The sequence below is a fragment of the Schistocerca serialis genome, chromosome 3, assembly GCF_023864345.2.
Source record: "Schistocerca serialis cubense isolate TAMUIC-IGC-003099 chromosome 3, iqSchSeri2.2, whole genome shotgun sequence".
NCBI classification, from domain to species: domain Eukaryota; kingdom Metazoa; phylum Arthropoda; class Insecta; order Orthoptera; family Acrididae; genus Schistocerca; species Schistocerca serialis.
This window is the reverse complement of record NC_064640.1, coordinates 721,081,525-721,107,281: the sequence shown is the minus strand read 5'-3', so window position 1 is coordinate 721,107,281 and position 25,757 is coordinate 721,081,525. Positions and strand designations below refer to the sequence as shown.

Sequence of the window (25,757 nt, the reverse complement as noted above, 5' to 3'; positions counted from 1 at the left end):
TGATGAATAAATTCGAATATAGACTTTGGTTATCTCTAATGTATGCTCCTTCACTATTTACAACAGTCTGCCAATGCTGTAGTAACTCTTTGATTCTGCGACTATAGAAATTATGGGATTTTTCGTTGAAGAACTCATGAAACCACTTTCATAGCATATTTTCATGCAGAAAGGACGTTTCCTGAAGGCTGTTCAACAGAGAGTGGAAAAGGTGAAAATCTGAGGTCGCAAGACCTGTGTGGTGTTTTTTGTCAGTCTAGCAGAATGCTGGCGGGCGTTACTGTGGAGCAGCATCACTTCACGTGGTCTTCCTTATCACTGTGCATGGATTGTGTCTGCAAGAAATCTCAGCTGTTGGCAATAAATGTCAACAGTGATGGTTACACCTTGGGAAAGCAATTCCTAGAACATCACACCATCGCTGTCTTACCAGATGCATAACATTATCTTCTGTGGATGCACTTAGGTCTTTGTGCAGGGATTTGCTACTTTGTTTGGGCTCAGTCATTCCTTTCTTTTCTTTATGTTAGCATAATGACAACATTTCTCATCACCAGTAATGATGCAGGATAGGAATGGTTGGTGTTGTTCATGAGCCAACTGGTGACGAGCGAGCTGAGATGCACATATGACCACCCACTGATTTTTGTGATTTTGGCTTAGAGCATGCAGTACCCATACACTCGATTTTGAACCATCCCCATTCTTTGGAAATGTCTCAACATGGTGGAATCATAACAGTTCATCAAATTTGCCAGTTCTCAAGTACACTGATGTGGGCGACTGTAGATTGACAAGTTTAAATGAACGTGGGGTGTCACTAATGTCAAAACAATCGTCCTTAAAATGGGAAAAACATTTTCTTGCCATACTTTGTCCAATGGTACTATCCCCATATGCAGCACAAATGTTTCTGGCTGCCTCCACTCCTGTTATCCCTCTCTTTGAACTCAAAAAAGAAGAATATGTCAGAAATGTTCCCACATGGCATTCCATTTTCTAGTGTCCACAGCTCCACTCACTATCTCCAAATGAAAAAATGACAATATGTAAACTCAAATAGTAACAGTGAACTACAAATAAAAAATGGCAATCAGTAAAAAAATCCATAGCATCTGGAATACCATCATAAGAAACGAAAATGTTACGAACTGAAGCAATGTCCTCAAATGTTCAAGATAGATGGCCATCCACACATTTTTGAACAGATGAGATTCTGACAGCTATACTGACTTTAGATTGAATTGTAATGACCTTTATTCATTTCACTGGACTGAGCTGCTAGAGAATATTAATTTCTTTGTTTATAATTCTTGTCGTGTTCCATATAATTTTTCCTGTGTCATTGCTCACAGCTATAATTAAGACACACAACTTACCATTGAACCTGGTCAACATTTTGTTACTGAACATAAGGAGAGTAGTTCAAGATGTGTTCAGTGAACTCAATAGCAAAACTTTATTATTCCAGCTGACCAAGTATCTGAATTAGTTTTGGTCTGTCACAAATTAAGTAAGCGGTTCAAAGTTACATACTCAACTGCTCAGTAACGATATTGGGGTGAAGGTGTCTGATGATAGATATAAAGCTGAAGTATCAAATTTGGTCTTTCAAATTTTTTTCACTGTGGAACTTTGTAATACAGTTCATCATTTGCTCCTTGCCTGAAAACCACAATGCCAGATAAAACTGTAGTCTACTGTAGTCTACTGTAGTCTGTACTGTAGACACGCACCTACATTGTACTCTTGTGTCAAGAAATTGGGGACTGATAAGTACTGTTAATATTCTATACAGTTCATGCAAAAGAAGTTGCCCCCTTCTATCAACAGATCATTTCAGGTTACTGGAAAAACTAATGATGCTGTGTTAAGCAATTAGACAATTGCTAGCCGCTAACAGTTTTAAGAAAAAGTTTATTGGAGGATGAAGATATTAACAGGCTCATATTGTCTGATGCAGAACTATGGAATTTATTTTTTGATCGTCGATTATGACCTACTTGTAGAAAAAATCTCATCTACAGCAAACAACACAGATTCTGCATACAGAGATCCTTGAAACTCGATTTTGGTGTCCTCTTTTATTTCCTTTCCTATGATAATATAGTATACACTATATTTTAAACCATATATATCCTGCAACTATAATATTTTAATTATGAGCATAGCAATCATAATAATAGTAATAATATTAAACAAAAATTATCTGTAATAGGACAAAAATCATTTAAAAAGTTAAACATACAAACTACATTCAGCATAAGCTGCAAGGTGAAATACATTAGCAGCCTGCTAAGATAGTACAAATACACTATCACTACACCATGTCCTTGATGAAACATACACTGCCTTCAAAGCAGATTCACATAGTATAATATATGATAAAGAAGATAATGATTATCTTCAGAAGGTTATTATAACTCATATTTGAGATTTCTGAATGTGGAGAAATTTTTTTTAAAATAATGTTATTTCGAAAGACTTTAATATCATCTGCTCAAAGTGGCCTCCTTGCAATTTCCAAACATTTAGTAACTCACTGGATCATGCTCCTCTGCAATATTTCAGACATACTTGCATACACAGTTACATGAGCAGTTAGATGTTCCTTTACTCGGTCTTGTACATTCCTTGCCAATAGAATAAATCTGCACGCCAGGACAAGTGCCTCAGGAGGAACAAATATAAAGGAATTAGGCAAATACAGAGGCTATGAAACTGGACTTATGTAACTAACCCATTTCCAGGAATAGCTCTACATATTCCTTCCAGAGTGCACAAGTGCACCATTATGTTGTAACTACAACCTCCTCAGAATGTAAAATGGAATATCTTCCAGCACCTCAGGCAAATTGTTTGTGAGAAATGGGTGATGGTTCAAATGGCTCTGAGCACTATGTGACTTAACTTCTGAGGTCATCAGTCACCTAGAACTTAGAACTAATTAAACCTAACTAACCTAAGGACATCACACACATCCATGCCCAAGGCTGGATTCGAACCTACGACTGTAGCGGTCGCGAGGCTCCAGACTGTAGCGCCTAGAACCGCACGAAATGGGTGATACAGTCAACTGATTTAGGAAGTGGGGACCTGAAATACAACTTCCTATACATTCAGACTAAAGCAAATCTGATATACATGATTATAGGAGATGTGCAAGTTGCCGGCACACCAATAGTGGCATTATGCATATTGAAGTTATCCTCATCCATTACTACTGCTTCATCAGACCATATTAAAACTTTTAAGAAGTTATCATCCAGTTAATATGATGGTTGAATCCATCCACAAACTGCATCTGTAGAAGGTAATCTTCTGGATGCAGGTGTTGAATTATCAAATAGTGATGCAGGTGGATCTCTTCACCATGCAACATGTCAATTACTATTCTTTGCAAGATATGCCACTGTGTTGTTACGTCATGTGTACTTAGCTGGGTCCTTCATATATATCATCAAAAAGGCATCTTTTGTAACTGCACTATGGCTAGTCTAAATGTGACCTCTGTTCAGTGATATTCAACTGAAACATTTGGTCTCTCAAAGGTAAAACACCATATGACAAAATAAATTTTTGTGGGGATAACATTGACCGGGATACCTAATAGCATATTGACAAGCTGGAACTTTAGCCATATAATCTGATGCACCAAGGCCCAAAAGTTTATCGAAATATTTGGCATTTTTTTATGCCATAAATGGAATTGAAATGAGCATTTGGTGTCATTGGCCGGGTGGCTCCGTGTGGGGCAGGTCCGGCCACCTTGGTGCAGGTCTTATTACATTCGACGCCACCACCTGCATGCTGGATGGGGATGAAATGATGATGAAGACAACACAACACCCAGTCCCTGAGCAGAGAAGATCTCTGACAGTCAGGTAAAGAACACGGGCCCGTAGGATGGCAATCCGTCACGCTGACCATTCAGTTATCGGGTCGGACTTTATGCTATATAACTCTCTATACTGTTATGCAATAAATACACGGGCAAAGTACAGCATGTACTACTTCCATCTATGGAACAGAACATGTACACACTTCATTCATCAAAGGGGGCCACTGCCCTTAAGAAACATCAACACTGTTACAGCTTGTTCTTGGTGACATACAGAGTTAGAAATATCAACATAGGTTTTTATTATTTTTTTTATGTAACTCATATCCTGACAATATCCACTATGTACTGAGTTTTCAAAACACTTTTGCATCAATGGTTCAAAAAAAGGAGTCACATAGCTATCTAGGTCATGATGTCAACAATTTTTTGGCTGTGTGTGTGTGAGTCACAACTTACAGAAAAATAGCTTTCTTTCTACATTGTCCAACCCTACTCCACCATTCATGAAAGGCTTAAGATTCCAATTACATTGTTTTCTTGACAGTAACAGGCAAAACAGGTCAAGATTTCCATCAATGTAACTAATAATAACAATGACTGGACATCCATACAAAAATGGTCTGCAATTATTAGACTGAATAGTTAAATGTATAATTAGTTGTTATTCAGTGCTGATGACTGTGATGATAAAAATAGTAAGAAAGTTTGGGATTTATCTGTGAAATGGCTTATTTACCCGATGGACAATGCGCTATCCTAATGAACATAATGTGTAGGAGACATGAAAGTGGCATGCATTATAGTTGTTACTAATCAATGGAAGAAAGGTTTGAATGTGTTAGGTGAACATACACACTTAGATAGTGTGGTTATGGGAGGTGGACAATAACATGGAAACACAAAAATACAAGACATTATGATACCTAATACAGTGTAGGAAATCTGCTGGTATTGAAAACAGCTTCTAATCATATCAAAATGGCTAAATACAGGTGGCAATGCACAGTTTCAAGTGAAGCTTAAGTCATGTTGAGTGATTAGCTGAGAAAAGTATGTAGCCTATAAAAAAATTTTAGTGTAAGAGTGGAATGAACTGAATGGCAGCCCAATTTATAACATTTATTATATCACTGAAGTGGGTAATGGAATAAGAAGAATCATTCATAAATAAAACAATAAAAGTTTTCCTGTTTTATTTTAAACTTTAGATAATACTTGAGTGACTAGGTGCTATTTTATAGCATACATAATTGCGTGCAATGAATTAATAATTTCTTAAGTCTTAAATATATGTGCCATATTTCATACAATAGTTGTTTCATCATTACGGCATTGATTATTTAACAAATTACATATTTTGAGTGTTCATTGACATACACAGACAAACAGATTAAAATTTAAAAAATGTCTTACATATGCCAAGTGAAGAGCCAAATAATGTGACAAGGCAAAATATTTTTACTACATATTTGATGATCCAGTTGTAAAAACTGTTACTAATATGGTAAAGACATTAACACATTTCAGTATAGAATTTTTTTAAACATTAACACTTTTGTGGCTGGCCTATAAGAAACAAGCAGCTAAAACATTTAAAACCTTTCTGACATATATCTTATCAAGCAAACTCATATGAACACACATGATGAAATGTGCAGGCATATTGAACAATAAAATGTAAGCTTTCTACTGAATGATGAATAAAATTTTTTCATGAATTAGTAAACTACACAAAATCAAAGAAATATTACTGCTACACTCATTGTGATGCTGCCTTCACTCCAAGTGTGTGTTTTGGGTTTCTCTATACTCAAGAAACTGTTTCTGTTATTAGACTGCACTCATGCTTCAGCTCCACACCTTATGCTGTGCCCTTTGTACAACACCCTCCAGTCACTGCATCAACCTGAAACAGAGTGTCCATAGTAGTTCAGTACCATGTATAATCAAAAAGTGAAAGAGGGAGACAATTTGCTTCTGTCTTTAAAAAAACTCATCATCTCTTACAATAATTCTGTAATACTTGGTTGTGTTGGTAATTTGCTCACTTTGGTTATGGAGATATCTTCAGCTTCCATATAACTGCTGTAATTTCATTTTACCTAATGGTAGATGGTCTTGGGCAGAGATTAATTTATTAATTGTGACAGGAAATTGGTCTTATTTGGTTTTTAAATGCAGACATAATGATCTGTCTATGACAGATTATTGTACTATTAACCAGCATGCATTAACCAGTATCCAGTGCTTGTTGTTTACTACCCTGGAAAGGTGACCCACAAATCTGCAGTATTTTAGTTATTTTCATTGCAGTGAGTCAAATTTCTATTGAATTTGTTGTATTTTATGACAAGAAAAGAGCTACCAATGATTATTATGTGACATGTTTTTAAGTCCTGTACGACATCACAACTCTTCATCAAAATATTATATGGTTGTCATTGTGTGCTATAGAATAACAGGTCTTTCCATTTTCCTTTTTTACCTTAGTTGTTGAGAAGTTACAGAAGTTTATGGTAACAGAGGATTTTTCCCAACATTCTTTTGATTTTGTATTTGAAACTGACCTTATAAATTCCCCAGATGATTCTTTTTAAGAGTACCATATTGTAGTTGCATTAATTATGGTGTACAAATGCAGTGATAGGAACCATAGTAATAAATCAGCACAACAAACTATTTTTGTTATTTTAATAACACATCACCATCATCTCATTTTATGTACCGCATTCATGGATCCTATTAACCCACCAGTATCATACTTCATCAGCAGGTGTCAACATTCCCAGTATTTATATCTGCTGGTGAATCTCAACATTATTGTATTGGATGTGGTTGATCCACACTTTAATCAGATCATCCAAAGGGCAATGAACTATCAGGAGGAATGATGGGTTCTGTATTACCAAGTGGCTATCTAGATTTTAGTTTTCAATTACTGCCCTTTATTAACTAAGACAAAGGCTGTCATGATTTATTTTCAAAGAACGCAAGTAATTTTCTTACTCATTTTTACCCTATTCAGGTTTTGCCCCATCTCTAATGACTTTACTGTAAATAGTCATTAAATCCGAATGTTCCTTCCTATTTCCCTAAGATCAATATACAACAGTTTAAGAATATCTTAATTCATGACCTCATATTACCATCAACAGTTGCAAGAAATTCAGAGTGGTGTGTTATTCAGCCCAACACAATAATAGTAGTAAATTGCCTATTTTAAATGCATTTTAATCTGTTGCTTTCCAGATCAAAAAATATTTATATTCAATAAACTACTTCATCAATAGCTCAAAATCTTAAACATGGCTGTGAAACAGCAACTGTGTAATTCAGAACAGATCGAAAAATCAGCCAAAAGCAGCACCCTCTGTAGACCAGTTTTCCTGCTCGCTTGAGCCTGTATATTTCTAGCAATTGAATTAGTCTCTGGCATAAAGTATATGTAATTTATGCATGTATTTTATTTTGAGACACCTATTCTGTTTATATGATAACAAGAGCCTCTACCTGTGGGCATTTACTGAGTAGTCTTTCTACAGTACGTTACATGTAATCTCACGTTATCTAAAGCCATGGCTTGTGGTAACTCTTGTTTCACCAATTTCATTTATGACAAAAGGAGCTCAGCTTCATCTAATCAATTGGTGCATCATGTGATGTAATAAATGAGTACATTTACTTCAGAAATGTTTTTCTATTAATATTTTTTTTCTGTTAGTAAAAATCATTTTGTAACTGCTGTACACATTTTTAGTGCCAATGTTTCTGAAGAAGATATTTTTACAAATATCGAAACCATGATCAAGGGATAATAAACCTTTATTTGCAATTGGTTGGCTGATTTTTCATATCAATATATACTGTTCTGGAGCCAAAGTACAACATAGCACAATTTAAAATAAGAGAGTTGACTGTTGTATCTCTTCAAGGCTGTTAACACCGTATAATCTGCCCTATCACCCATAGCAACTTTTGTCTGAAGCATTTTTGTCAATCACTAAAAATTCTCGTGTTAATCTTGCTATCTGTTTTACATGCTTCACTCAATGTTTAAAAATCAGACAAAAAAGTAAGAATAATGAAAATGACCAACTCAGTTAACAGATATACCTACTTAATGTCCAAAACTGGAAAATTACAGTTTGGCATACATTATTATATGCAGCTTAGGTAATAACAATTGGAAGGCAGCACTTACACAAACTGCATGAAGAAGAGAGCAAAATGCAAACGATGACATCTATTAAACTGAAATAAAAGTAGCAAAGAGAATCTTAAGAGACAGGCTATGTACACTAGGCGATCAAAAGCTGATTCCGATAAGCAAACAACAAAGGCATGACCTTACTGAATCTATTTGTGTACTGTAAATAAAGAGAGCCAAAAACCAAACAGGACTTACAGTAAGATCAGCGATACCACTTCAAATGCTTTTTTTTCCTCACTATTTATGGTCTGGAAAGAAACCACTGTGCAATGCACAAAATTCATGTAAGCAAATAGGGCAAATGACTACTCAGCCACAATACCAAAGTGTTAGTGAAAAATGTTTTCTCTAGAATTCAGAAATGTTACACAATTTCTTCACCAACTACAAAGGAGACCTACAGCATATTATTCCTACCTACTTATTGAGTTGCAGCAGCAGTATCACACAAAGAAACATTGATTACACAAGAAAGTGTTCAGAGAGGAGCAGCTGTAATAACAACTACAAGAGGTGAAACAACACAGCCAGAAATTGATAAAAAATGAAACAGTGAGAGTGACAGCATATTCAGCTAATGAAAGATCTACATCATCAGATGATCTACCCCCAAAGAGAATGCAAGTTGCTTTTAAAAGAAACTGCTCATTGAGGAAAATGTATGTTTGAGAAAGATGGTATCAATAACTGCTGCTTAGAACCTTTGAAAAAGCCAGAAAAACAACCCGACTTTGAAATTTGTCCTATGGAACGAACCTCATTAAAAACATTCATTGTATGCCTCTTCAGTAGGCCAAATTCAAACATAAATATATTCATTACAATGAAATGAATACCCCTATCTGTATACAGGCGTTGATATAAGTCAACAGGGACAGTTGAAAATGTGTGCCCTGACTGGGACTCAAACCCAGGATCTCCTGCTTACATGGCAGATGCCCTATCCACCTGAGCCACCAAGGACACAGAGGATAGTGTGACGGCAGGGACTTATCTCTGTTATGCCTCCTGTGACACCCACATTCCGAACTTATTGTCCCACACTATATTCATAGTGCCCCTGCCCACTATACTCATTACTCACAGTTTTTTGCTGATTCCTGTAAGAGTTCTGGCAGTGTTTGTGCATCCCCACAAAAGGAGAAGATGGTCAAGTGACCGGTGAGCTTTAACTATATATATATATATATATATATATATATATATATATGAAGATGGTGTATGTTCTTTCGGACATGTCCAGAAGAACAGATACCATCTTTATATATATAAATATATTTGTTCACAAACTTGAAGGTAGTCTTGAAGGTGTCTTGAACAAAACAAGGGCTCCTACTGGTGGAAGCAAAGCTGTAAGGACAGGGCGTGAGTTGTGCTTGGGTAGCTCAGTTGGTAGAGCATTTGCCCGTGAAAAGCAAAGGTCCAAGTTCGACTCTCGGTCCCGCACACAGTTTTAATCTGCCAGGAAGTTTCATATCAGTGCACATTCTACTGCAGAGTGAAAATCTCATTCAGTGTTACAATTGTTTCAACAACCACCAAACCAGGGCATTGTTACCTATCGCCAAACAGATGAACACACTAAACCACAGGTCAAGTACTATGTTAGCACTGAAAATCGTGAGATGAAGCGTGCCACACCATTAATTAACTGTGGTACATCAACAGGTGTGCACTGTGTACAATGGCTGCCTGCTGCCATCTCCACCTCCCACCTAACCAGTGCTAGTAATATACTGATCAGTGACACTGTTAATGAACTACAACCCATTCACTTTCATTCTAATGATTCAGTGCATACTGACATTATGGACAGACATACTCCAGAGTACTGCAACTGTTGACCAACAATCGCCACCATGTATGACCACCTTCCACTGCAGAGAACTGATATTTGCAGGTTATTGCAGACAAATTCATCCTACAAGTGACCTACCTATGCCAGACCATGCTTTTCCATGGCCTAAACCTGAAATTTACATTCTATGTTATACCATACATCACCCGGGTGTCGTCACACTTGTTAACTTTGTACTGTGCCCGAGGTCACGTCAAGACGACGACGTCACATTGACAACAGCCGTGTCATGCTCTGGGTCACACCTGCCACATGAAGTCACTCAAATAGCAGGCATACCATGTCTACCTGCAACAGCACAGGGTTTTCATACCTCGTGAGAACAGCATATCAGTATGGCGAGCCTGACTGCAACTACGAATCACATTGTGTGATCACAAGGACAACATTCAACAGCTGCCGGGTTGGGTGATCTACACTGATGTGCCATCCGCCACCCTGTCCACCACACTGTATTCCTTGCTTCCCCACTACTACACCATCCTTAATGACGCCAATGCACCAGCTGTGACACCTGTGCCACATTCTGTGATAACCGGTCATGACTCTCTCATTACCAATACACCTACAGCAACCACCGTGCCACAGCTCCAGCCGACGCCTTTATCAGTGCCACCAAAAGGTCTTCATGAATCTGCACCATTTACTTCACATGATTACAACCTCATACAGGTCCTGGTCACTCACCACTAGGCAGATTACCGCCAGCCACACACCGAGTTACATCTGCCACCGCTACAAGTTGATTCCCTGCAAGAATGGTTCACACTCTGCGAGTGCATGATGCAGTTGGCCAGGATCACAGATGACTGTGACAAGTTTTTGGTGCTATTGAACCACCTCCCTACCAACACCAATCTTACCAGTGATGTCCTACTGTATGCACCAACCACTGGCAGATATGAGACAGCGAAGATGCTCAAACTGCAATGCCTATCGCATTCACCTGAACAACAACTCCATCGCTGAGAATTAATACTACCCTAGGTCCACTGGTCCAACACCAGCCCCACGACCTTGTCCCTCACAAACTAAAGGTGGCCGAGGCCATGATCAAGGAACTGTTACATGAGGGCACCATTAGGCCATCACACAGTGCGTGCGCCCCACTGACTACAATGACAATGGAAAAAGATAAAATGTGGTGCATGTGCAGAGACTACAGACATTTGAACGTGCACACCATCACTGATAGTTAGCCCATGCCCAATATTCAGGAATTCCTCCGGCAACTGGCTAGTGCAACCATACTTAGCATGATCGACTCTAAAAGAGATAGTTGGCAGATCCCAATGGCCATGAAGGACATCACAAAGACTGCAATAATTACTCCCTTTGGCCTATTTGTTCCTCTTTATGCACTTCAGACTAAAGAACGTAGCCCAGACTGGCCAGTGATTCATTGACGGGTTGTTTTTTTACCATGCTCTTTTGCTATTGTTACTTGGATGATGTACATATATTCTTAGAAACAACTCAAGGTCATGAGAAACACCTGCAAGTAGTATTCAACAAACTAGCAGAGCGGGCTGTTGTTGTCAATGAGGACAAATGCCAACTCTGGCAAAAATGTGTTACATTCATAGGCCAGCTCGTCAACACTTCGAGCATCCATCCCACCCCAGAAAACAGAGACGAAGTATGGACCTACCATCAAGAATGGACTATCAAAAGTTCCACCTTTTCTTAGGGGTAATTAATTTTTAATACAACACCTCCCCCATGCCGCAGAGACACTCGTCCTGCTCACAGAGTCACTCTGTGGCAAGAACACATCAGGCAAACATAAGCTCACTTGTATTCCTGATTTGCAAGGAACTTTCGAGAACATCAAAACAGAGCTGGCTCAGATTACCCCTCTGGCACTTTCATCCATGGACACTCATATGGTTATGATAGCCGACACCAACGACCGAGCGATTTGGGCAGTGCTACAATAGGAAGTCCCCAGTGCAACACAACCCCTATGGCTTTTCTTGTGGAAACTTACTGACTCCCAGAAGATGTGGTCAACTTTTGACTGTGAGCTTTTGACGATGTACAAAGTGATTCAATACTTCCCACATGACATTGAGGGCTGTCAGCTTACTATCTACACAGACGCTGTTAAATGCCTGCCACCCAATACCTCCTCTTGACAATTCTGCCACTTGAACTTGATTTCAAAATATACCAATATACTACAGACTTACACTACGTATGAGGGAGCAGACAACATGCTGGCTGACTTCGTCTCATGACTCGCTGCCACATCGGGACACCATTACTTTGACCAACTATTGGAGGCACAAGCAACTGACACCAACTTTCAAAACCTGCTATCTGGACACACAACAGGCCTCCAGCTCAAGAAGTGCACCATTGCAGGCACAACAAAACTAGTTTGCTGCAACATATCCCATGGTAGACAATGACCTGTCATCCCACAGAACTTCAGGAAGACAGTTTTCGACCTCCTCTACAACTTGTTTCACCCCGGAGTATGCCCGACACTAAAACCGATAACAGATAGTTTCTTTTGGACTAACATTAACCGGGACAGCACTGCATGGACGAGAGCCTGCAACCAATGCCAATGGGCCAAGACAGAACGTCATGCATAGCCACCCTTCGTGAAATTCTCCAGCCAGAAGGGCTGTTTGTTACATGTCCACATAGACCCGGTGGGGCCCCTCCCACATTCAGACAGATACAAGTACATGTTCCATAGACAGGACAACCTGATGGGTGGAGGCCACACTCTGACTGATAACTCAGTTGACACCGTCGCCCAAGCTTTCATCACATTATGGACTGCACACTTTGGCTGCCCAAAGTCCCTGACAACAGACCAGGGCCAGCAGTTTTAGTTGACCCTGTTCTCTGAGCTCTGCCACCTCTGTGGGTGCCACCAGTTACACACAATGGCTTCCCATCCCCAGTCCAACGAACTTGTGGAACAGTGGCACTGCACTCATACACCACAACCAAAAGTGGACGGAGGCTCTCCCCTGGTTGCTGCTGGGCATACGAGCTGCCTACAAAGATGATCTGGGTGCCCCGCTTGCAGAGGTGCTCTATGGGGAACCAATCACCCTCCCAACAGAGTTTGTACCACAAACCACCGACCCTGTGGATGTCAACCTAGTAAAACATGTCAGGAACCACATCCACCACATCCACATCCCATCGCCATCCCACCACAACAAACCAACCATCTTTGAGCACAAGTACCTCCAATCATGTACACATGTCATGCTCAGGTGCAAATTAAACAATAGACAGTCAGGCTATAGCATGGTCTTGAGGTCATTAGAGCACTGCACGCCCCTTCCACCTACGACTGACTAAGCAGGTCTGAAATCTACTCTTTCTTTGGATGGCTATCTGCTCTTGTCGGCCCCAGAGAATTTTATAATACTGGATGGCGCACTAACAGCCACCAGCACCTCAATGGACATCGCCACTGTGCCAATGGTACCACTGCTTGACATCACAGGCCAGCCACATTTTACAGGCACCCAGGTACCTGGCAGACTACAATATGTTGGCATTACCCATCACCAGCAGGACAACACATAATGATGTACACTAGTCACCATGCTGCACTCTGGTGATTTGAGGGGGGGGGGTCATCTGGGGGGATTTAGAAGCACTCTATCCCCCAATAACATCGCTGCCCTACCACAGCAAGAACAACTGTATCTTTGCCAGATGAGTTTTCTGTAGTACATGCTCTATACTAAATGCATTGTGTATACGTTGCAAGAATAAAAGTACTCATATTAAGTGCTAAGAGTGCGAGTGATCACATCATTGTAATTACAACGACTGCTCCCCATTACATACACAGTTATTAAAAAACCAGTTATCAATGACAGTATGAAACTTACGAATAGCCTTAGGAGATAGAAATTGTTTTTAATGACAAGGTTGGAACAAAATCAGAGGCAAGACAAAGGAGCAGTAGGCAGGAATGTTAGTAGTGCTTGTTGTCCATTCTGAAGTTTCAGTCACAGAGGATTATCAGGGGGAACTATTAGTATAGTTTGTTTTGACAACTAACCAAGCTTTTTGAAGAAAAACTAGAAAAATGCAACAGGGATCTGAATAACAATTCGGGAGGGGGGGGGGGGGGGTAGAACTGAGGCATTAAAAAGCAAACTAAATGAAGATTTGATTGGTAGGATTTAAACAATAAAAAGTGATAGGGGTGGTAAAATCACTGCTAAAAATGACGAGTTAAAGGAGTTGAGGAATGAAATTTGGAGACTGGCATTCAAGTGCCTGAAACAATAGGGAATCTTAATAAATATAAATTAGTTGCACACTCAGGGGACAAATGAATCAATGTACAGATTGATTCTCTTATACGTGAAGTGACTGAAATTAAAACAAAATTGTCCTGATAAAGTTGAGAAACTTGGAAAACTTTTGAAATAATGCACAATGTGATGAAACAAGAAGGCCAGGTATTAAGATCAGAGATGGATCAAAATGACAATAATCTTGAATGTAAAATTAATAACTTGAAAAGTAGGTAGTTAATGATAAAGTTGTTGCACTAGAGAAAGTTGTAATGTAATTCCATGTGATTGTAAAGTAGTTAATATTCTTAGAAAACTATCTGAATTGGAGGAAAATTTTGTAACTAGAAGTTTCAGTAGTAACAGTAGTGGGATGAGCACCAATGTGCCAATTAAAAGTTTTAGAGGAAATTATAACCTTAACATAGTTGACTTTTCTCAACATTTTTGTCATAATTTTGATAGTTGTTTGACTGATATGCTTAAGATAAAGTTTGTAAAAGAGTCTTTGGATGAGGAAGCACTCTCTTGGACTAACCAATATATTCATGCATAAATGACATATTGTGCTTTTGAAAACAGCTTTCTGAATAAATTGTCAGAAACTGAACATGCTTGTATCAAAAGTTAATTCATAAATGGACCGATTAGTGAGAAGTGAATGGCAACATGAAAGATTTTTGAGAGAAGCACCTGAGAAAATTAATAATCCTAGATCAATCATTTGATGAGCTCACACAAAAAGGTGTATGAAAGAACAGATTACCAAGGAAAATGCAACAGGGTTTAGTTTATGGGGCAGACGATTCTATTTTGATTTCTGAAATATGTAGATAAACTGGATAGGGGATTTGAGAGAAATTATGTATATAGTTTTTAATCAGAATTTCCATAGTGTGACTCAGCGCAAGAGTGGGGAATTACAGAAGGAAACGGGGAAGAAATTATCTGTATAATTATGAGGGAAGGCGTCAGAAAAGTGATCCACAGTCGAATGACAGAAATATTAATGAGAAAGAATACAAGAAAATTTAAACAGATCATTGGAAGGAAACGCCAAACCATTTAACTACAGTAGATATGAAAATAGGGGTAATGATGAGGTACATTAGGGATCCTCCAACTGAGATCTAGTCACTTTGGTGTGGGGAAAAATAGAAGAAATCAGGCTAATTATCACAAAAGAATTATGAGAGAAGGATAAACTTTGAACCATACAAGCAACAAGATAAAGACAGGAATAGATATCCCATGAATAGATTAAATTTTGATAGGAAATTTTGGGAAACAATGGGCATTGTGGGGAAAATGTGGGGAAAATCAGGACAAGGTTACACAGAAGAGTGCAGTGGTATCCCATTACAAACTGACTTCAGAGTCATACAGAGCAACAGAAATTGGAGATGTCACCAGCACAAGTCACTGGGTCATAAACCTTCGATGGAGCAATATGGAAGAGGAGATGAGGCAGGAGATGCTGTATGCACGTCCACACCTGAGTGCAGACCATGAACAAGCTCCTAAGCAGTCAGTTCATCAGTGCATCTGATGATCGCAGTGTGGTTACTCACTGAAATACTGTGCTCACTGGACACTGATGTCTGGCCATTCACCTGTAAACTACATAAGATAAAGTTGAAGACCCACAAGTAATGGACTATCTGCAACATTCTATGTCATCCTGTACCACTCGTCATAGGAAAGCAGCATCTTGAGTAGGGATTTGCTGTCCTTTGTGTGGACTGCTAAAACACCACAACACAAACATTTGTGTCTGGAGTGGTGCTGTACCAGGTAGTTTTGACTGCTGATGAAAGCTGTCACATTCTGTTCAGTGATGAATCGTGGTTCTGCACTACCCTAGATGACCATTGTCAGCAAGTATGGTGCCTACCTGAGGAATAAGCCAATTCTTCCCATTTCTTAGAGAGGCACAGTGGTGTTCCTCATGGTGTGTGACATGTGTGGTACATATGCAGTTGGAGTGATATAGCACCCCTAATATGTCTAGATATCACTCTGACAGGTGACATGTACATAAGCATCCTGTCTGACCACCTGCATCCATTCATGACCATTGAGCATTCTTACAGACTTGGTCAATTCCAGCAGAACAATGCAGCACACCACATAAAAAGAATTGCTACAGAGTGTCTCCAGGAACATTCTTCTGATTTCAAACACTTGCACTGATTACTAAACTCCCCAGACATGACCAGTCTTGAGAGTATCTGGGATGCCTCGCAATGTGCTGTCCAGAGGAGATCTCCACCCCTTAGTCCCCTTAGAGATTTATGGGCAGCCCAACAGGATTCATGGTGTCAGTTCCTTCCATCACTACTTCAGACATTGGTCGAGTCCAGGCCACATTGCGTTGTGGCACTTGTGCATTCTCGCAGGTGCCCTACATGATATTAGGCAGGTGTACCAGTTTCTTTGACTCTGCAGTGTTTAATCAGTGTGTGTGTCACTACTTTTCTATATATTACTGAGCAAGGTGGCGCACTACATAGCACACTGGACTCCCATTCAGGATGATGATGGTTAAAACCAATGTCCGACCATCCAGATTAAGATTTTCCATTATTTCCATAAATTACTCCAGACAAATGCTGGGATGATTCCTTTGAAATGGCACAGCCGATTTCCTTCCCATCCTGAATGCAAGCCAGGCTTGTGCTCTGTCTGTAGAAAAGGAGAAAGATTGGGTTTAAGCTAGTCTACAGATTAGCTTGAAAGTAAGATATCTGCATAAGTTTGTAGGTCTCAAATAGGTCCCTTAAAATTCTGTTCCATGGCAAATCAGTCATGACATTAGTACATAAATTAACAAATAAAATTATTTTTATATCTTCCTTATGGAATGAGCTTTGCACAGTGTCAATTGAAGAGTAATAAAGGAATTTTTTTCTTCTAGTATAACAGCTATGAACCGCGTACTCACCTCAAATCCTGATTGAATTTTTATGATGAAGTTCATGGGCTAATAGACATATTGTGAAACAGTTAATATGAAAAATTCCTTGAAAAGGTATTTACAAGGTGTTCTTGGTAAACATGACATATTATAGAGTAGGGTATTGATAACTTGTTGTGAATCAACTGAAACAGTGATTATATGAAAGGGTTTCAGTCAATAAATTTAAATTTGTACATCATACTTTTCCGCTAGCGACCACTAGTTCTTGCCTGAACTCAATCCTCTAGTCATCATCCATGAGTGGCATTTTAGCCTTCACTTGAAATATGCTGTAGTTATACTGTTCACAACAGTTAATAAATGTAAATGAGTTGTTCTCAATATTTCCAATAAACTTAAAATATTTGGCCAACTGAGGAATGGTGCTAGTGGATCAAGCTTAGCTGGGGTATATGGCATGCCACAAGAATGGATATTAAAAAGAATGTAACACTATTACAAAACTTGCCAAGTGACTTGGCAGTGAAGATGGAATCTTACACAGAAAAATGATGAAAATGGCAGAAAATCAGAATTTAGACACTGCAGTGTACACTTGGTTCACGCAGGCACAGTCCATAAGTGGCCCTTTGAGTTATGAAAAAGTGCTTCACTGAATAAGAAACTTGGGGATAATACTGACTTTAAAGTGACTACTGGCTGGCTTGTTGCTTGTTGTTGTGGTCTTCAGTCCAAAGACTGGCTGGATGCAGCTCTCCATGCTACTCTATCCTGTTCTTCCCTCTTCATCTCTGAGTAAATACTGCAACCTACATCCTTCTGAATTTGCTTAGTGTATTCGTCTCTCATTCTCCCTCTATGATTTACTTCCCTTCAATACTAAATTGGTCATCCCTTGATGCCTCAGAAAGTGCCCTACCAATTGACAACTGATCCATTCTTCTAGTCACATTGTACCACAAATTGCTCTTCACCCCACTTCTATTCAGTACATCCTCATTAGTTACATGATCTACCTATCTAAACTTAAGCATTTTTCTGTAGCACCACATTTCAAGAGCTGCTATTTCCTTTGTGCCCATGTTTCACTTCCATAAATGGCTACACTCTGTACAAATACTTTCAGAAAAGAATTCCTGAAACTTAAATCTATACTTGATGTTAACAAATATCTCTTCTTCAGAAATGCTTTCCTTGCCATCACCAGCCGACATTTTATATCCTCTCTATTTCAAACATCATCAGTTATTTTATTGCCCAAATAGCAAAACTCATCTACTTCTTTAAGTGTCTCACTTCCCAGTCTAATTACGGATTTAATTCTACTACATTCTATTATCCTCATTTTGTTTCTGTTGGTGTTCATCTTATATCCTCCTTTCAAGACACTATCCATTCTGTTCAACTTCTCTACCAACTCATTTTCTGTCTCTGATAGAATTATAATGTCTTCATCAAACCTCAAGGGTTTTATTTCTGCTTCCTGGATTTTAATTCCTATTCCTAATTTTTCTTTTGTTTCCTTTACTACTTGCTCAGTACAAAGATTGAATGACATCAGGGATAGTGTACAACACTGTCTCCCCTGCTTCTCAACCACTGCTTCCCATTTGTGCCGCTCAAATCTTGTACTGGTATTTTCTTCCTGTATTTTATCCCTGTCACCTTCAGAATTTGAAAGAGAATATTCAAATCAACATTGTCAAAAGCTTCCTCTAAGTCTGCAAATCATATAAATAAGATAGGTTGTAGAGTCACTATTGCCTCAAGTGTTCCTACATTTCTTTGGAATCCAAACTGATCTTCCCTTAGGTCAGCTCATACTAGTTTTTGCATTACTTTATAAAGAAGTCGAGTTATTATTTTGAAACTGTGCCTATTAAACTGATAGTTCATGTTATAACTTCAAGTTGAACAAATATATTTCAAGGATAATGCAATACATGAAAGTCACAGATCAAGTAAACAGAGTAAGATGTGTGTCACTTTAACAGTCAAATCATAACTGAGTCCAAGTCTCGCGGCTGCTGGCTGGGAGGCCGCTTAGGTGGCGCTGCTGCTGCATGGCTGGCAGACAGCGCCACATGAAGAGGACACACGTAACTGCACAACGGCACTTTGAAAGATTGGCGAGTCACAACAGTTCACTAATTTTCACACCGGTCAGCACCTTCTTTCTTAGGAATTGGAGTTATTACATTCTTCTTGAAGTCTGAGGGTATTTTTCCTGTCTCATACATCTTGCTCACCAGATGGAAGAGTTTCATGCATGGCTGGCTCTCCCAACGTTATCAGTAGTTCTAATGGAATGTTGTCTACTCCCAGGAACTTGTTTCAACTTAAGACTTTCAGTGCTCTGTCAGATTTTTTATGCAGTAACATACTGCCCATCTCATCTTCATCTACATCCTCTTCCATTGACATAATATTGCCCTTAAGTGCATGGCACTTGTATAGACTCTCTATATAAACCTTCAAACTTCCTGCTTTCCCTTCTTTGCATAGAACTGGTTTTCCATGTGAGCACTTGATATTCATACACGTGGTTCTCTTTTCTCCAAAGGTCTCTTTAATTTTCCTATAGGCAGCATCTATATTACTCCCAGTGATATATGCCTCTACATCCTCACATTTGTCCTGCAGCCATTCCTGTTAGCCATTTTGCACTTCCTGTTGATCTCATTTTTGAGACGTTTCTGTTCCTTTTCACCTCCTTCATTCACAGCATCTTAATATTTTCTCCTGTCATCAGTTAAATTCAATATCTCTTGTGCTACCCAAGGATTTCTACTAGTCATCATCTTTTTACGTACTTCATCCTCTGCTGCCTTCACTATTTCAATTCTCAAAGCTACCCATTATTCTTCTGGCTGGGTTATGCACTTTATATCTAGGCATTGAATTGGGGAATTGGACACTCAAGGTGAAGAACTGTTTGCTGACACTGAATCAGAAGATTGTTCCAAAGAGACTTTAAATAAATTTATCACCAAGTGCTATAACAAAAAAATATCTACAACATAGATGAAATTTCTTTGTATTGGAAGAAAATGCCAACAGAATCACTAGTTTCCTAGAAAGAAGTGTCAGTTCCTGGTTATAAGGCAAGAAAACCTTGCATCATTGCTATGGTGTGCAGAAATGTTACCAGAACACATAGGCTACCCTTTCTGTTCATAGGGAAACCCAAACTTGACACTGTTTTATGGGAGTAAAAAATAGTTGGTCACCTACAAGAATCAAAAGAATGCAAGGACAGATGCAAGCATTTTTACAGAATAATACCACCCTGTATTTATTTCTGAAGTGTAAAAGGAATGGCATGCAATTGGCAATTCTGAAAATGTTTTTTTGTCCCCAAGTCATCCCTCAAACTGTTCAATGCAAACACAAAATGGAAAGTCTAAAGTTATTTTCTTGCCTCAGAACATTACTCCAGTCCTCTGGCATTAACTTGTAGGATGCTGTGCACACAGTAGTAGACGTTCAGACTGCTGTTGAGGACACTACTCTAGCAAAACATTGGAACAAACTCCTTCCATCAGATGAGCACCTCACTGGAACTGTAGAACCACCAACCATACATCTGTATTGCAACAGCATGGGCTGGTTAAAGGATCTTCAAGATTTGGAGATTATGAACAGAAAAACATTTAAGACTGGTTCAAATGGGATACCAATGCTCCTGGTTATCGATTACTGACAGATGATGAGGTCATTGGTAACGTCATCTGTGACCAAGATGCTTGCAGTGACAAAATAGAGGCTAGTGATGACTGTACCATAAAAGAACCACACAGTGAGGAAGTTTTTCACTGCCCTGCAAACTTGAAGAGTGTGACGTCTTGCAGCTGTTGTGTTTAAGATGTGCATGAGATTTAGTGACAATAAAAGCATGTCTCAGGTCTGGAGAAAATATTAATTTAGAACTCCTGTTCATAGATGGTAGGGATGCCTTAATAGAAAATGAGTAATTTAGGTAAGCTAGGTACAGTATTTGTAATACATACAAAAAACATGCACTTTTGGAATTAAGACACAAATCTGTTTCTTCATTTCATATTCCTAAAATGATAGTGGTACTTTTTTTTCTAAAAAAGGATTAGTTATGTAAAAAAATCTGTTATCTGAACACCCCCAGCCCCAAATTGTTTTGGATAATTAATGCTCTACTTCACTCACTACTTGCTTTTATGCAATAATACTACCCTTATAAATGATCGTTTAAAACAGAAAATTATGTCATAAATATGAAGAATATGTTACAATTTTTGTCTGTTTCTTTCAAACATTCATAATTATGTGAACGACAATGGTTCCTAAACTTGTTGTTTGAGCAACTCAGTTATACATTTCTTCCACTTCCAGGTTTTCATCATTACATTCACCCAAAAATTAGAAAAATTCTGTACTATTTACTAACTGCCATTCAGAGATTGAAATGCATATGCCTACACCTTCCTTGGAAATACTCTGATTTTTCCTGTCTTTTGACAAAAATAACCTAGACAGTATTCATCTGTATAGATCTAAAAATGGATGCAAAATACCCAATTTTTTAGTGTTTCTTCTTTGTATTCTTGATTATTACTGGCTAAAGTGCAAACCTCAAAACCGAAGCAAGAAATGCTTGTAATGCATACACACCATCAAAACTACTGTATATGATTTAGGGACCTTGCCAGACATGCAAATGGAAGATATGAACATGTCAATTTGTGTGACATTACCTACATCCAGCAAGTGAGCCAGGAGCAACCAGTACAATAGGCTGGTCAAATAAACTTCTGTAAATGGCAAATATAAGACCAACCAGTGACTAGATTGCTCTCAGTTGCTATAATCCAACTTTTCCTAAGCAAGTGAACTATGACCACCACTGATGTTCATGTGGACAAATTTACAACTGTGTTGTATAGTGCTTTGACAGCTGAGCGATTGGTTTCCAGCCCCTCTAGTCACAGGTGGAACTTTGCTTCATGTTATAATTTCAATACACATGCATCATAAAGAAGTAGTGCTTGGATTTATATCATATTCAAACAGAAACTATTGCACTTGCTTCATGTTATAATTTCAATACACATGCATCATAAAGAAGTAGTGCTTGGATTTATATCATATTCAAACAGAAACTATTGCACTTTCATTTCTATCAGGAACTAAGGCTTATATTAATTATCACCGAGTATTATTGTTTGATTTCGTGGACTAATAGACAATTGAAACCTATTGTTACAGAAAGTTTATTTGTGTTTAACAAACTGTGATGACACTATATTTGAGCTTACAGTATGTGACCCACGAGAATTTCATAGTTCAGTTAAATTTCTGTGACTGCCTTTCTTCATAACCAGGATAAATAAGTAACAATATGCAGCCAGTATTTCAGCAATATGCCTTGGGTGAGGTGGTATTTTCATTCAATTTTTGTTTTGTAATCTTGCTTATTTCTTGAAATTTAATTTTTGAGCCTTACGTATATTATCTGTGCTAATAAAATAACTGCAAGTATCATTATAACCTTCTTCATCTCTTTCACAGTCTAACTGTGAATCACAGTGATATTATTCTCCACTGTCTAATGCTTCTTCCTCACTGGGTAATTAATGTTATATACAAGGTGTTTCTCATCACCATTTAAAAATTTCCGAAGTGATGTAAATGATGCTGAGCGAATTAATTTAAGACACATGGGATTGCAGATGTCACAAAATATCCCAAAAGTGGGTGACAAATGTTCAACAGATGATGTCACCACCTGGAGTACTTCATTGTAGATGCACCAGTTGAACCTATCAGTTTGTTGCACCTGCTCATCTCAACCCTACTCAAGTATTCCCATCAGTGTGGTTCTGGGCTCCCATGCATGACTTCAGTGCACGGGGCTCAGAGTTTGAGTCTTGTGTCTGGCGAGCAGTATTTTTTCATTCCATTAAACAATTATGTGTTTACATTGAAGTAAGGTTTATTATTTAATTTACTGGTCTTGCAGTCACCACTCATTAATACAAAGTACAATACAACAAAAACATACAATATTCCATCACAAGTAAATGGGTATAAGCTTCCACACTGCATTGCTACCAGTAAATGATTTATGTTTTCTTTACTACATAATTTCTGTAAACAGATAAAAGGAGGAAAAAGGAAAGAAGCACAAGTTAAAAACAGCTTTTACCTGGTTACAGAAAGGACCATAAATTTGCAAATTCAACATTTACAACAGACCACATTCACAAAAGATGTCTGAAATTTGCACTGTTTGCTTTAGTGCAAGTACTACATCACTCAATAATCTCTTCAAGCCCTAGGCCAACTGCTGCATGTGCAATGAGGTATGCCATCTGGTGATGTCAGATGTTCAGTATTTATCATTCCTTTTTGGGGTATTTCCTGACTTTTGTAACTCCATGTGCCTTATATTAAATTACTTGTCTCATGATCATCTATGGCACTTTTGAGGCTTTTAAATGCTGATAAGACTCACCCTATATTCAGTGTAGTTTTCAGATATTATTCTTATAAACATATAAAAACATGCTGATCATAACACTTTGATCATAACCAACAAAAGGAATCACAATTTGAACTGAGTAGCACTTCTGGTAAAATAATAATAACTTGAAATTAAATTATTTATGTGATCAATCTCATGGGATTGATCACATCAGAGTATTGTAGTATACCATGTAATAGCATGGATGAAAGAGAATATGACTTCCTCTGTTCAGTGTTTAGGGCAATATTGAGTACATCAAAGGTGCAAATGTCAAGTACTGTTGGATGGCAAAAAGTGGAATACTTCAAACTCCCTGATTCAAAATTTAATTACCACGGGTTCAGAATTAGAGAACCTTAAGAAATGTTATTATAAAGCAGATCTAGGATGTGATGCAAGGCATACTGCCACCCATCAGCAAACATCTCTCTTCCAGATCCACAAAACCAAAATCTCAGGACTGGAATCAATTGCCAAAAGTACTTCTGAACTAATTTATCGCAAGTATGATTGGTAGCTGGGAGAAACTATTTTGTCTGCTGAACTTTTGTTGTTGTGAAAGATAGTTTCCAGGTTTTTACTTATTTTTAAATTGGTAGTTTTTCAAAATACATGGAGTCGGCTCTGTTTAGTTTCTGGAGTCGACTCGGTTCAGTTTCATACATTTTGTGATTAATGGTTTATCTTGTTCTGTGAACCTTCAAATACTCTTTTCAAGTTATGCACATTAATTTTTTGAGGTTTTTTTATACACTAGTACAGTAATAGCTTGTCAGATGACTAATGTTTTTGTCTACTGTGGAAGTGATTTTAGAAACTCACAGTAACAACTTATGTATTCCAGTTGGGGATTCCTCTGATGTATCTGCATCTGTATGTACTGCAGTAGCAACTCCCAGTGAGCTACTACTACTAGCATATAATGGAAGACCAATGAAGTGCTCAACATCTTGTGGTGTTGGGAGAGGTCATTGTAGCAACTCTTCCTCAGATCTCCGCAGGATGCTAAGAGGTGGCAGTGGTGAAGGCTGTTGGGCACTGCTTACTTCTGCCTACTTGTCTCTGTATCATACAAAGCAGATCAAGTTCAGAGGGCTGCAGATTTGTTTGAAAGGAAGAAAGGAATGAAATAGAGGTTAGTGTCTAATGTTTAGTTGAAGGTGAAATCACTGGGTACAGGACTCTAGCTTATGGTGGATGAATGACAAGGATGGAGAGGCTGGATGTGGTCTCATTAAAAGACTCAACCAAATATTTTTGTTGCATGATCAACAGAAATTATGGAAAACCTACATTGTGATGGAGAGGCAAAAATTGAAACCACTTGTTCCATGTGTGAATCTAATACCCCATGTGCATGCTCTCCTTTAGTCCTGTATGAAATTTGACAGACTGCCCAAGGATCTCTGAGTATTTACAAACATACTGGCCCTTATCAATCATGGGCCAGAGAACTAAGAACCACAGGTATGCTGGAGAGAGGACACAGCTATTGCCACAGCAAATGTAACAGCTGGTATTCCATGCAATCAGGAAGTCATCCGGCAATTGCCATGAAAGATAAGCACAACATGGGAAAGATGCAGTATAACAACAAACCCCATCATAGCCAAACTGTGTGACATAATGGCATAGTACACACCATCATGGAGGTTGTGCAGACAGCAGGTGAATAACAAACTAGGATTACCTCAATTCAGGAAAATTTGTTATCCACAGAATGAGCTACCATTGGTAACACTGTGTTGATAATAATGGTTACAACTAAAAATAGTGAGCAAATTTAAAGGAGAGGAAGAGTGGGCCAGTGTAGATTAAGTGAGACAATATGGAGGTAGCACATGTTAATTCTTTCACAAGATGAAATGGTTAGTTGTAAGGAATAAAATGATTTTGTCAACATTTTATAAAATTTTAATGTATAAGACAGGCACAGGGTCTAAATATTTTAACATTCTCAAAAGAGACAATGACAGAAAAAAAACCATTGTAAGGCTCTACACATCAAGTGGCACATTTGCTCTAACAAATGTGCCTGGGTGAATAGCTGAGCATTTGGTGAATGGCTGTCTAGCAATAGTGAAAGTGCAATGAAGCAGTCTGGTAGTGGCAGGGGCTCACAGTGGCACTGGCATAG

General features: G+C 38.4%; 1 long non-coding RNA gene across 2 annotated transcripts in view; it reads right to left on the bottom strand.

The window, feature by feature from the left end:
* LOC126469568 (uncharacterized) overlaps window positions 1-25,757 on the bottom strand; it is a 306,572-nt gene that overhangs the window by 242,320 nt on the left and 38,495 nt on the right. Inside the window, exon 2 of one of the 2 annotated variants that reach the window (XR_007586017.1) lies at window positions 5,705-5,750. This is a non-coding gene — a long non-coding RNA (uncharacterized LOC126469568). Of the gene's footprint in view, window positions 1-5,672; window positions 5,751-25,757 lie in introns of those variants that run through there. The other variant, XR_007586018.1, reaches the window with a different exon arrangement.